The sequence below is a fragment of the Mesoplodon mirus genome (assembly GCF_964341445.2).
Source record: "Mesoplodon mirus genome assembly, chromosome: 17".
NCBI lineage: Eukaryota > Metazoa > Chordata > Mammalia > Artiodactyla > Ziphiidae > Mesoplodon > Mesoplodon mirus.
In genome coordinates this window covers 77,139,455-77,153,518 of record NC_138993.1, presented here as the reverse complement: position 1 = coordinate 77,153,518, position 14,064 = coordinate 77,139,455, and positions in this window count along the sequence as shown.

Sequence of the window (14,064 nt, the reverse complement as noted above, 5' to 3'; positions counted from 1 at the left end):
TGGCGAGGACTCGCTCTAGCAGTAATCAGGGATTCGTCACCGACATCTTTCTTTCCAGAGGCCCAGCCAGGACAGAGGATCACCCCGTCACACAAATGGTGCCACGACCCATCGGCTGAACCGCAGAACCTGGCTGGACGTCAGGGTTTCTTTTTCATGGGCATTAAAATTTTGCAGGCATTCATGCTTCTTAGCAAGAGAAAAAGCAGCCCCAAACCCTCCTAGGCCGAGAAAGAACGTGCGTTTATCTGAACCGCTGCCGTGGCACTGCAATTCTGTTTCTGAACACGACCAGTTTGTATCCCCAGTACCCAGAGGGCCTGGAGATCCGGGGCTCCTTCTCTGGCCTTTCCCAGACCTCCGCCAGGTACACGGCCACGGACTTCACTCCACCTTGTCCTCTTTTCCCACTCGGGCTTAAAGAGAACCGGCAAACCCACCTTTTTTTTTTTTTTTTCCTTTTCTTTTTTTGGCGGCACCGCACGGCTTGCGGGATCTTGGTTCCCCGATCAGGGATCGAACTCGTGCCCCCTGCAGTGGAAGTGCGGAGTCTTAACCGCTGGACCGCCAGGGAAGTCCTAAGTCCATCCTTTTCTGCTCATGGTTTGGGGCCTGCAGCCTTCTCTCCGTCCTCCACTCGCCCCATGACGGCTTACTGCAGGGTGTGGGGGGGATCCTGCTTCCCAGGGGGGCTGGCACCGCCGCAGTGCCAGGGGCAGGAGGCGGGGCTGGAGCTGTGGGGTGTCTGCACAGGCGCCTGCAGGCTGGCAGGGCCGATCTGCCCTCCCTCCCCGCTTCCAAATGGAATTGGAATTGGAAGGAGAAGGCCACAGCTTTATTTACATAACACAAGAGATATAACGATCAACAAGCATTAATCATGATCATTACCCAAATCATACAAAATGGCGCTGCTGACCGCCTCTGCAGCACGTCCGTTACTTTCTGTTCCCTTTCTTTCCCTCTTGGAAAGAGGGGAAAACGACAAAATCATCAGGGCCATCTGGGGTCCCCCCAATTGAAACGCGTGTAAATTAAACACACGCGAAGCGCTTGCTATGTGGGAAATGAGTGCAGAAAACACGGAGGCCCGAGCATCACTGTGCTCGCCCGCCGAGACCTGACAGGTATTATTGCCCTCGGGAGAATGATTTAAGCCCGGTAGGGATCCCGGTGTCCGGGAATGTCAGGGGACTGTGATTAGACAAGTTTAATTAGGACCTACCCTGCTGCTCCTAACAAGCATTTAATTAACTTCGAGGCAGGGTAATTAGCTCTCGATGGAGGCTGATTTCCTTCCTCACCTTCTGTTGACACTTGTCCTGCCCCAAGGCGCCCCACAGGCTGACAGTGTAATGGATAGCGACATCAGGAAGCGGAAGATCAGGGCTGAGTCTAAAAAAAGCCCAGCCCAGCGATGAAGATAAAAGCCTCATGAACAACAACGTCAGTCTGGGTCCTGGGAGTCACAGGAGGCCGAGGAGCCCACAGGCAGAGGGAGGTGCCTTTCAGGAGGGGAGGGAACCGTCCCAGAAACAAGGCCAGCCCGGCCCACCCTCCGGCGAGGCTCAGAGCTTGGGTTCCACCTTCTCGTCCCAAATGGATGCCCCATAGAGGCTCTGGCCTGATGCCCGCCTGTCGTGGTGATGCAAAGAACCAGAGGGCTTGGCCCGGACGCCGGCAACCCTAGCACCTCCTGCCGTTCTCCGAGACCTGCATTTTCAAACTCCCGGCCGCGGACTTGCTCGTTAGTCCTCTGAGATCCCCGTTAAAAATAACGGACTCCCTACGGCAATGCAACCGCCAAGCCTGGGGGCTGGAGGGGTTGAACACGCCCCCCGGTAATTACATGAAAGGCTTAATACCCACGTCCAGCTTCAGAAGCACATGGGCTGCACAAGGGAATCGTCTCATGTCTGCACACCCATGTGCCCAGCAGCAAACTGACTCCAGCCAAAAGGTGGAAGCAGCCCATGTCCATCAACAGATGATGGATGAGCACACTGTGGTCCACGCATACAACGGGGTATCACTCAGCCTTAGAAAGGAAGGAGACCCTGACACCTGCTACAACACGGGTGAACCTCGAGGACAGCAACGCTCAATGGAATAAGCCCGTTGCAGAAGGACAAACACTACCTGAGTCCACTTATATGAGGGACCGAGACTCGTCAAATTCATAGAGACAAAAAGTGGATGGTGGGTCCCAGGCGCTGGGGAATTAGTGTTGAGTGGATGCAGAGTTTCAGTCTGGGAGGATGAAAAAGTTCTGGAGATGGTGCTGATGGCTGCACAGTAGTTGACCCTTGACCCACACGGGGGATTGGGGCGCCAACCTTCTGCACGGTAGAAACTCCCAGTATAATCCCAGTATCACTCCGTGGACACGGCTCCTCCATATACGTGGCTCCACATCTGCAGATTCAACCCAACCCCGAGCACGTGGGGCTGTAGCATCTACTTCTGAAAAAAATCTGCAGATAAGTGGACACATACAGCTTAAACCCACGTTGTTCAAGAGTCCACTATACTGTTGATGTACTTGATGTCACTGAATCATACACTTAAAAATGGTTACCTACACGTTTTATGTTATGCATATTTTACTGAAAAATAAAAAGGGAATTGGTTCTTAATTGTTTGCAGTCTGGGCCCAGTGGCTTGAGGGTTTTCTGTTACTTTCTTCCAGAAAAGGCTCAGATGTCCTCCAGACCAAGGCCAGACCTTCCTACCTGAGTTGTAGAAAGGCTTGGATCTGAAGCCCTACCTTTCAGTACTTGATATGTTGATTGTTACAGGTTATCATGGGACGAGGGATCTGTCTTGAAATCTTGCGGGTGTGTCTGGGCCACTGGTCCCTTAAGACAAGACACACATGTCGTGTCATCCAGAGCCCGCGAGGGCCTTGGAGAAGGAAGCAGCACCTTGGTTCTGCCCACCCGTGCACCCAGCCCCAGTCACCCCCAGTTGCTTATTCTGAGCCGACCAAGCCAGAGGCACACAGGCAGGGCTGCACTCACTGGTTGGTGTCCCTGCTGTGCCAGGGCTGAGAACCGTCAGCACAGCCCTGGACGCTCTAGTGAGCAGACAGGCAGGTTTCCGTTCTACCGGAGGGAGAGCTCGATGGGCATGATACAGAATGACAGATGGTGAGAACGGCTACACCGGAAAACCAGGCAGGGAAGCCTGGGGGTGTGTGTTCCAATCTAACTGGAGGTCATCAGAAAGGCCCCCCTGAGACGATGCTGTCGGGCCTGGTGGGCATCTGGGAAACGGTGCTGCGGGCAGAGGGAGAGGCAGGTGCAAAGGCCCTGAAGTCGGGACCTTGCCCAAAGCGAAAGCAGCAGGAATGAGAACTCGGCCGCAGGTATGTCTGCTCCTGCTCTCACAGCACCGGGAGCCCCGCGACACCGAGCCACACACACAAGCACAGGGGTAACTGTCAGCCTCCCTGCCACCCCTCCTTAGTCTCCCTGGGAGGCGGCGGGGAGTTTTCTATCAGCAGCGCTTTCTTCTTTAGGGCAAGATTTTGATCCTGAATCACACGCAGAGCTCCCTGAGGATGCATTTGGTCTTGTCAGTCAGTTTCACTGTAGTGAGAAAGACAGAAAGAATCAAGGACCTTTTCCGAAAGTGCAGGACAATGACACGTGCATTGATCCTCAGGAAGCAGGGTGAAATGTTCTTGAATTGCCTGAGCCATAATCATGTGCGTTTCCACTAACAAGTTATTTCTTAATTGTTTCTGTAAGAGCATTATTAATTTTTTAAACTGACCCGGAAACAGAAACAGTTAAATTGTGAGCTCCTTCAGGGCCAGTGACCTGGAGACGATGATACCAGGTGCCATCCAGGTGGCAGCGCGTGGGCACGCTCACCTGGGCAGTGGAGCCGCCTTCTGCTCCTGTGTGACCAGCCCCCATAACTGCCACCTCAGCCGTCCCTCCCCAGGCTGCAAAGCGACACCCACAGTCAAACCTTAAGAACCGGGGCTCACACACTTGAAAATTATGACCACGTGCTTCTTGGAGAAAGAGTCAAACCGCAGAAAAACAAAACAAAGCACGAAAAAAAAGCCCCCGAGTGGTTTCGGGCCCTCACTGCCGTGCTGGCTTCTCCTCCTGCCCGGGGCTCCCATTTCTTCCCTCCTCCCCCCCCACCAATGTTACCTCTCACACAAGCCTGTCCCCTCCCCTGCTTTGGTTTTCTTCTTGGAGCTCCCGTCCTGGTCTCTATTATGGGTTTATATTCCCCGTGGGAGGGCAGGGTGTCTGCTTTGCTTACTGTTTCATCTGCTCATCCAGACATGCGATCAATAGCTATTAAACGAGTAAAGAATGAGTAACTCCCCACAATGACATCAGGGATTTGAAAACAGGAACAAATCAAGACTAGGAACATCCTCCGTGTGTCCCGCGAACGTTCCAGCGGGAACTGAGGTTGGGAGGAATGACCCCGAGTATTGGAAATACTCAGTTTAATTGATGAATTGACCGCACATGGAGTGTCCTAATTCCGTCTCACAGTCACAAGCTCTTGTAAAACGGGAGCCACGAAGAGGTGGAACAGATCAGGTGGCCTTCAGTGCCCATGTCTGTCTGGACCCTGATCTGCGTCAGTCCCGAAGCCCCCGTCCCAGGGCGGGTGCCCATCCCGCGCTGCTGAGCGCGCCAGGTCCTCGGTTTCCCAGGAGGAGGGCTTGCCTTTGCACGGGTGGGCGGGACGGGAGGCTCGTGGGGACCAGAGGGGCAGGTACCCCGGCTTTGCAGCCTTCTTCTCATGAGTGGGACGTTGGGGGCCACAGAACCCTGTCCTGTCTTCTTCTTGGTGAAAGAGGCATTGAAAGAGGAAGAACCCCCAAGAAAACTACGCAGAGAAATGTGGCTGATTCCCTGAGAAAATGCAGTTTCCCTCGAGGGCATCTGTAGTTCAAATGCACGGGTAACGTGGCTGTTCGTCCAGGCCCCTCCGGCCCAGGCACCGGCCTCACCTTCCTCTACACTACCCCCACACTACATGGGCGGGGCTGTTTATTTCCCTTCATTTCACGCTGTTCACCTCCAGAATCCCTCGGAGCTTCTGAAGCTCTTCCAGGGCGCTTGCCAAGCTGGTTGCCGCCATGCCGCTGCCCTCTGGGCCCCTCTCTGCCCGCACAGCTGGCCGGACTCCACTGGGCTGGGAGCCAGCCTGGGGGCAACCAGGAGCCCCCCACTAGCCCACGCCCACGGCCCCGCCCTCTCCGGGGACTCAGGCTCCACCCCCTGCCCCGCCCGAGGGCAGAGCTCACCGGCCCCTGGAGGTGGGGAGGGGCCTTCGGGCGGCTCCTCGCCGTCTCTCTGCTCCTCCTCGGTTCCCTCCTCTGTTCTCTCGCTTCCACTCGCTCTCGCCCCTCCCGCTCCCCCTCCTTCCACATCGTGGCAGGAAAGATGGATCTTCCCGGAACAGCGATCCTGGCGCGTCGCTTCCTTGCTCTGTGGTCCTCAGTGGCTGCCCTGGATCCAAGACCAGGTCCGCGCCGCTCCAGGCTGGGTCCCCCGCAAGGCCGATCCAGGGACAGGCTGAGTGCAGGCATCACTGGGGAGGTGACCCAGGGGACGCAGAGCAGGCAGCGGAGGGCACCGTGGGGAAGAGAAGGGAGCCGGCTCTGTGGCCGTGAGCTCGGGGGCTTGGTCCTCGAGGGCCCTCGGGAGGTGGCTGGGTCCCCTCAGAGCTGTCCCAGCTGAAGGCTGAGCGGGTAGCGGTGCTCGTCCCCTGTGTACGGGGGATCGGCTGGGGTGTTGGCCTGCTCTGAGTAGTGGACACCGGCTTGCTGCCAGAGAAAGCCCTGGGCAGAGTTCCGGGGGCTTGTTGAGGAAAGCCTGGGCCGGTGAGGAGGCCGGAGAACCTCGTCCCTCTACCTGGGCGTTGGAGGCCCTCCACACCTCTGCCCTCCGGACCACTCTCATTCCCAGTCTTCCTGACCCTCTCTGAAGGTCGCCAAGCTTTGATCAGGACGCTCCCCTTTCTAGGAAAGGCTCTTCACGCCTGGGGACTGACTCAGCCCTGTAAGATGCGGCTCCCGTGTGCCTTTCCCTGTAAACCTGGGTGTCATCCCTCAGGCTGACTCATCAGCCTCCCTGGTGACCTCACGGCTCACACCGCCTCACAGGCTGCCTCCTGGCTCCGCCGCCACGCCTCTCGTTCCTGCCGTGCCTGGTCCCCCAGCGCCCCAACTGCTCCAGTTACAGCCTCATCACCAGGCTCTCAGCCCGGGAATGTAACAGCCTTGCACCACAGGGACCGATAACTTAGCTCCTACTGCAGAATTTATGACATGCGGATGTGGGCAGATGACAATTTATACACACGTGTTCCTTTCAGATTTTTTGAAATCCCATTTTAAATGCCTAAGGAGGAGCTTACTCTTTAAAGAAAAGTGGTGAAAAACATTTATATATTGAAAGGTATAACCACTCCTCTCCCCCACTGAACTTTTTTGCAAATTTGGATTTCTGAATTCCAGGCTTATTTGAAGCAGATACATTTGCATGTCACCCGAGAAGGGCTGGCCAGTGGGACACGGTGCAATGTTTTCCAATAAAATGCAATTATTATGACTGCCACGCAGAAAATAATGGAATAATGCAGGCTCGAGGGGCTGCTGTTCCTTTTGCAGCGTCGGAAAGAATCTTTAGCAACAGTGGTTTGTGATGTAACACTGCCTTGTTCTCAACCCAGTACGTTAGAAACACTCAGCCGTGCAGTTTGAAAAAGCAGAGGCAACATTATAATTTTTCGTGTCCGAGGAGAAGCAGCGATGTTCTCACGGTGGAACGCTGACCGTGGCTGTGCTAACCGCCCCCATTCACACCTCTTCTCAACAAGAACGCGGAGGACGGACTGAAGTGGAAAACCGGAGCCACGGAAAGCGGCCACAAAGCGATTTCCAGAAGACTGCTTCCAATAAAGCCTACCCTTGCCGAGGCTGTTGATGGCCAAGGAGCCGAGCGCCGGTCAGGACCCCACGCCCACCCCACTAGACGGCCGCCCCGGCTGGCCCTGTCTACCTTACTTGGGGTCAGGTGAAGAGAGTGGCTACAGACAGAGTCAAATCTGCCAGGGCTTGGAGGGTCTGTGAATTGACTCAAGTAAACCAGAAAGATGTGAACAGTTTCATCCCTCTAACACATACGCACTCAACCACAAAACAGCAACCTGCAATACGGAAAACCTTTAAAACGCCAGCTAGTCCTCAAACATGTATGTCACCCCGACAGCGCTCTGCGCTGTGATGCACTTGGATGGTTCCTCGCTGCTAGATTGTCTAGAGCTGCCCAGGGACCCAAGGTGAGGAGGTCAGGTGGCTTCCAACCTGGGTTCTCAGAGATGCTCCAAGGATTGGGGTTGTGCAGGCGGACAGCTGTTTCCCCGCCCCCTGCACTGTTATCTGTTTTACATGTTGGGCTTCAAAGTGTGATCTCCCTTGAAATCCCTGATCTATCCAACTCCTCTTACTTAAAATAAATTTTATTGAAGTGTAGTTAATTTACAATGCTGTGTTACTTTCAAGTGTACAGCAAAGTGATTCAGTTATATATATATATATACTTATCTATTCTTTTTCAGGTTTTTTTCCATTATAGGTTATTACAAGATACTGACTATAGTTCCCTGTGCTATATACAGTAGTTTACCTATTTTATATATAGTAGTGTGTAAAAACTCCTCTTAATTTTAAAGATAATAAAAGCAAGACAAAAGGCTCGTGTGGCTTGATGAGGGTCACCTCTGTCCTCCAGATGGCGGGCAGCACAGGTGTGTTACTTTGCTTGGGCTGCCGCAACAGAACACCAAAAACAGGGCCGATTAAAACAAAAGGAATTTATTAGCTCTCAGCCTGGAGGCGGAAGTCCGAGGTCACGGCGTCCGCAGACTGGTTCTCTCCGAGGAGGGTCTGCTCCAGGCCTCCCCGCGGCTCCTGGTGCTTCCCGAAGATCCTGTAGATCCTTGTAGAAGCATCACCTGTCTCTGCCTCTATCTATAGCCGGCGTTCTCCCTGTGTGCAACTGTGTCCAAACTTCCTCTTTCTGTGAGGGCTCCACGCATAACGGACTAGGATTAGGGTTTATAAGGACACCCCATCATAATGCACTGATGGGTGACCTCACCTTGACCACCTGCTGTCACTCGATTCCAAATAAGGTCACCTTCCCAAGTCCTGGGGGTGAGCACTTCCACACCTATATGGGGACACGATTCAGCTGCCCACAACCGCAGGCTAGAACACAGTTACCTCCCCAACTGAGGACCCGGCGGGGCTGGCCGTGGGGAGGGAGGCTTGCTGCCAGGCACCTCTGTCCTGTGCCCAGTTTTCCTTTCATGCATCTTCCTTAGTCTGCAGCCAGGATTCTCTGAGCAATAAGTAGCTCTGATTATTTTTTAAAAAGAAAATGCAAATACATACGATGGTGCGTGCATGGTCCACACACAGTGGGAGCAGCCTCTAATCCTTACTCCATTCGACGCTCCGGTGCGCTGGGTACAACCAGTAAAGCCAGATGGAACTCTGAGCAGGTCCTGCAAATATGCTTCCATGAGGTGAGCGAGCAGACCCACACCCCAGAGAGTAGCGGGCAGAATAAAGGGGAAGAGATTCTTTATCAGTCCCACAGATGGGGGGCTGCTGAGGTGAAGACAGGCATGATGGTCCGTGGGCTGAGTCTACTCACTGGCCAGGCTGCGCACACACTGCATGTCAATAAACCCCATATGCACTTTGGTGACTCGTAGGTTGGTAGGTTGACTTATAATAAAAAAGATGACGCTAGGGCACTATGGGATTTATTTTAGGGAAGCAAGTTGCCTTCTGTTATTTTTTTCAATGGCACAGTGCAAATATGGCTGCCCCCAGGGAGGGGCTGGTGGCCGAGGGCGGATTGGGAGAAGACATTTTTTTTTGGTCCCCAAAGATATTTTTTTTTAATTCAAAAATAGTTGATTTTCAATGTTGTGTTGGTTTCAGGTGTACAGCAAAGTGATTCAGTTTTGTTCATATATATATATATATATATATATATATATATACTTTTTCAGATTCTTTTCCATTATAGGTTATTATAAGATTTTGAACATAGTTCCCTGAGCTATACAGTAGATCCTTGTTGATTATCTATTTCATATATAGTAGTGTGTATATGTTAATCTCAAACTCCTAATTTATACCCCTCCCCCTTTCCCCTTCGGTAACCATTAGTTTGTTCTCTTTGTCTGCGAGTCTATTTCTGTATTGTAAATAAGTTCATTTGTGTCCTATTTTAGATTCCACATGTAAGGAGCATCATATGGTATTTGTCTTTCTCTGTCTGACTCACTTCACTTAGTATGAGCGTCTCTAGGTCCGTCCAGAATATTCCACGCTCGGCAGCCAGGCAGCCCTCGCTGGCTCAGTGGAGCAGGGCCACGAAGACCACCACGGAAGCTGAAACCAGGAAAAGCGATCGTCAAAATCAACTGGGGGCAACTGCACGTGCTCAGTGACCTTTAAAAATTCTTGTCAAACCACTAAAAACTCTCTTACCATCAGTTATCAATATACAGGAAATGAAAAACAGTTTTCTAATATTTAACTAATATTTATTTCGTGTGCTGTAATTTAAAACAACAGAAACACTGAGAATTTAAAGCGTTTCATTCCTTTGTGAAACTTTTATCAAGAGTAGCTGGGACGGTGCTTGCCTTTTCCTCGCTGTATAATTTCAGATCATGGTGAGCACATTGTCCCCTGCCTTGGAGAACTGTTATGCTCCTTCCAAAGTTTGCTTCCAGCACTTTGTTCTCTGCACTGTCCATGCCACGAGGTGCCCCTGGGGTTCCCCGCCGTGAAGCGTTTTGCTGGCGTCGTTTCCTCCGGGGCAACGTGCTCCTTTCCGTCACAACCCCTTTCCTCACTCGTGTCCGTGAGCCGCGTCACTCCGTTCCCGCGGCCGCGCGTCCCACGTGTCCCAAGCAGCGCAGTGTCCACGTCCCCACGGGGCTGCTGTCCCCTAAGGCCCTGTTTACGCTCAGTCTGAATTTCACTTCCATCCTCACCGCTGGAGAGTTCTGCGCCGCTCCCCCATCTCCGCGGGCCAATTCCCTCTTTAAATTTTCCGTTTTTGGAAAACAGCCCGTGGGTTTCTCACTGGGAGACCAGGAAGCGGCACGGCTGCCCCCCTCCCCCGCCGTCTGTGCATGAGGGAGGGGAGGGCACAGACTGGGAGGAAGCGCCGCGGCTGTCATCTGTCACTGCCCACGCGGAGCCAGCCGTGAAGTGCGCACTTCACAGTTAACACACCACCGAGACCGAAACTTGAGCCTTGCAGTGGAGGGGTGTTCTCTCACCAAGTTGAGGAAACTGAATTTGCACTGATCAGAGCTGGACAGAGGACGGGCTGTAGAGGCCCAGAGATTACACAGAACGTGTGTGTGTGTGTGTGTGTGTGTGTGTGTGTGTGTGTGTGTGTAGAGAAAGAAGAGAGGAAAAGAGAAACAGAATTAATGTACTTCCTGGGGGGGCCATTGTTGTGAATTTCTCTTTTTCACCAGGTATATGTCTGCCTGTTTTTTCCCCCTGGGCAACAAGCATATACTAGTTCTACAATCAGAAAAAAATCCTATTAATAAACATGTATATGATAAATTATTTTGCAAAGATTTGCATCAATCCTTGAAAGAAAAAGAGAGCTCAGGGTTAGCTCTCAGCTACCTGATCATCCAAACAAGCAACACAGCCGTTTGTGGCTCTGAAGCCGTTTGAGGTGACAGAAGAGACCGTGTGTGTGCGTGTGTGTGTGCTCGAGGAAGCATGGCGTGTGCACCGTGTGTCCAGAAGCTTCGAGAACGCAGGGGCTGTGTCCCTCCCTCGACCCCGCCACTGGATTACCACCCGCAGTTCTGACCACAGCCCCAGACCATCTGTACTGCCATTCACTTAATATGTGTCTTCAACTTCAAACTGGGTCACTTTTTTGTATTTAGTTAAGACATGATACTCCTGAAATCACAGGTATGACTGTTAGTTTGGATTTTTTTCCTAGTACAGAGTAGAATAAATATATGACCATTAAAATAAACCCGTTCCTTTCGGTTCCAGCTAAAATCCCTGCCAGGGTGGGAAATACATGCTGACCCCGTGGGTAGCACAGAAGTGAGGGCAGGTAGCAGGTGGGGTGTGCTCAGGCCAGGTACGCCCCAGCGACGTGGGCTACGGGCACGCGGGTCCCAGACGAGCCAGGCCCTCCTGGGCCCACGGCCCTGAGGCCCCCACAGGGCAGTAAACCCTAATGAACGGAAATGCCTGGAAAAATGGTGTATCTGGGGTAGATTTTAGACTTTTTTCCTGATCAATACAGTTAACCCAAATATGAATTTTGGTTTTGAGAAATGCTATTAGAAGTCTTTGTGAAATGTGTGAGAATATTTTTCTGCCTCTGTGAGTATAGAAAAGGATACACCATTTGATCTTCCTTGGCCGATTCTGGATTTTGCAGTTCTGTGAGTCACTGTCCTGGATGTTAATTCTCATTATAAAATGCTACAAACGCCTGTATATCTGTATATATGTATAAAATGAGTGTATATATATATGAGGTAGAAGATACTGCTATATTTTCCTTTATACTTAGAAAAAGTAAATGCCTGGTGTCTGCAATGGATGTGGTGGCTGGGTGTTGTTTTAAAATCTTGCTGCTCCAAGTGCGGCCTGGCCCAGCAGTGCGGGTGTCGCCTGGGATCTCGTGAGAAATGCAGAGTCCCAGGCCCTCCCCAGGCCCGCCGAAGCGGCACTTGCATCATGACATCCCCGGGCGTCCTGCACGGACACTCCAGTTTGAAAAGTTCTCCTGTGAAATACACTAGAAAACAATTGTAATGGGAGAAGGAAGATGAAACACAACCGCGAAATATGAATAAGTGTAGGAGCTGGACGAAAGGTATGTGAGCTTTATTGTACTGTTCTCTCTGCAAATTGTGATGCATAAATCCATACCATCACCTCACTCGCTTCCTACTGATCTATCACTGCTAAAAGTCAAGTTCCCCGATAAAAAAATCAATCCTTTTCCCCATCTAAAATTACAGTTTTTTCAGGCATATCATTCTGGTTAACCCAAATTTTATTGTGCATTAAACCTAATACACCTGTGAAATACTCACTGAAATGACTGGGGATGGAGGATGTCAAAAAAAAAAAAAAAGAGAGAGAACAAATACAACCCACTTTAAAAATGAATAATAAGGTCTGGCATTGTGAATTGTAAAAAGCATGTGAAAGGGCTTTCCTCTTATTTCCTTATTTAGCAAATATCTCTATAGCACTTACTGTGTGCAAGGTCCTTCCTAAGGGATTTGTAGATATGAATCCATCTAATTCATTTGGGCTCCACAAGGACCCCATGAGGGAGGCACCTTACAAACGTGCAGGATTCCTGGGCCTGCTTCCAGGGGCGCTCGCCTGACCTTGCACAGGGCCCTGGGCCTGGGAGCCCGCAGCCCAGGAGGAGCCACGCGGCCAGAGAGGGGCCTCCCTTGCCCCCACAGGGCGGGTCGGGAGCTAATGTCAGAGATTCGGGGGTGATTGCTCCACAGACCGAGCCGGGCCAGCCCTGGTCACTGGCCAACATGCTGACTCGGGGCGTCCAGTTAAATCCGCCGAACACACAGCTCAGGGAAAGTGAGCTGCAATTGGTGGAATTAAGGAAAGTTTAGAAAGTACTTCTCACCACTCCTTCTCCTCCCTCTTGTCCCCAGAGAAGAGGCCAAGACGGGCTAGAGCTGGCGACTGGGGAGCCCAGCCTGCCTCGCTTGTCTGTAAGGCTCAGGGCTGAACCAGCGCCCATTTCCACGACACGCAGACACTGAGCTCAGCTCGGGAGCCAAGGGGACCGTAGTGGGTCTGATGAGGTCCCGGCCACACTTCCAGGACTGAAGACATGGAAACGCCTCCTTAAAGGACAGTCCCAAGATGGCGAGAGGCAGGTTGGGACACACCCAGCACAGCTGGGCAGTCACATTATGTTCACTGTTAACACTCCTTCTCACTGTCACTCCTAGGCGTTCACGCTACAGACACCCTACGTGTGTGCTGCCCTCGGAGGATGTTCACTGCGGCGTTGTTTGCAAAAACTGGAAATGACTCGTTGCAAAAAAAAGTTGGAAGTAACTCAAATGTCCCTCAGCAACACACTGGTTAAAAAATAACGACAAACCCATTGGTAAGAGGAAATATGTGCATCTACTGAAAAGAACAAAGTGGATCCATTTGTGCTGACAGAGAAAGACATTTGTTAAGCGAAAAATCAAGTTGGGAAACTGGATGAAGAATGTGATTCCATTTTTGTTAAAAAAAAATGATAAGACAGGGTCATAAGTAAATAGAAAAAAAAGGCCAAAGGCATTTGCGTGAGGCTGTCAACAGCCATGATCCTAGGATAGGAGCCGGCAGGGAGCACCCACATGCAGGGGGAATCGTGCTTCTGGAATACTTAATTCTACAACCTACCCGAGGGATCTTATAATCCACATTTTCCTCTGTTTGTAAAAAATATGATGGTGTTTGCTTCAGGGAGCAAAATCAGTGTGTAGGAGAGACAAGTGCCCGAAGGGAAAATCAGGGGTGAAGGGAGGAAAAGACTTGGAGTTTAGAGCTCTGTTCACCACGCAGGACTGTAGTTCATAACACAAGCTACAAATAACGGGAAACAACCTGCTGGTATTTTCACTTGCATGCCTTACTCTACGTGACCTTTATTTACTCTCCTTAATTTATTTCAACAACAGAAATAATTAATGAAGAAGAATCTTCTCCCCCCCCGCCCCCTTTCCTCCCTCCCTCCCTCCCTTCCTCTTTCCTTCTTTCTTCCCTCCTCCTTAGCTTCTTTGTTTCTTTCTAAGATAGAGCCTCCTAGGCCTGGTGGCCCCCGTCAATTCAAAAATGACAGCAAAGAAGGAAATGGAAATAAACTCTGTGCTGAAGGACGCCCTCCCTGTGATGGACTCTGGGATCACGTGTGGCCCATGGGGTGGTGTAGACACTGCATTTGAGATTAA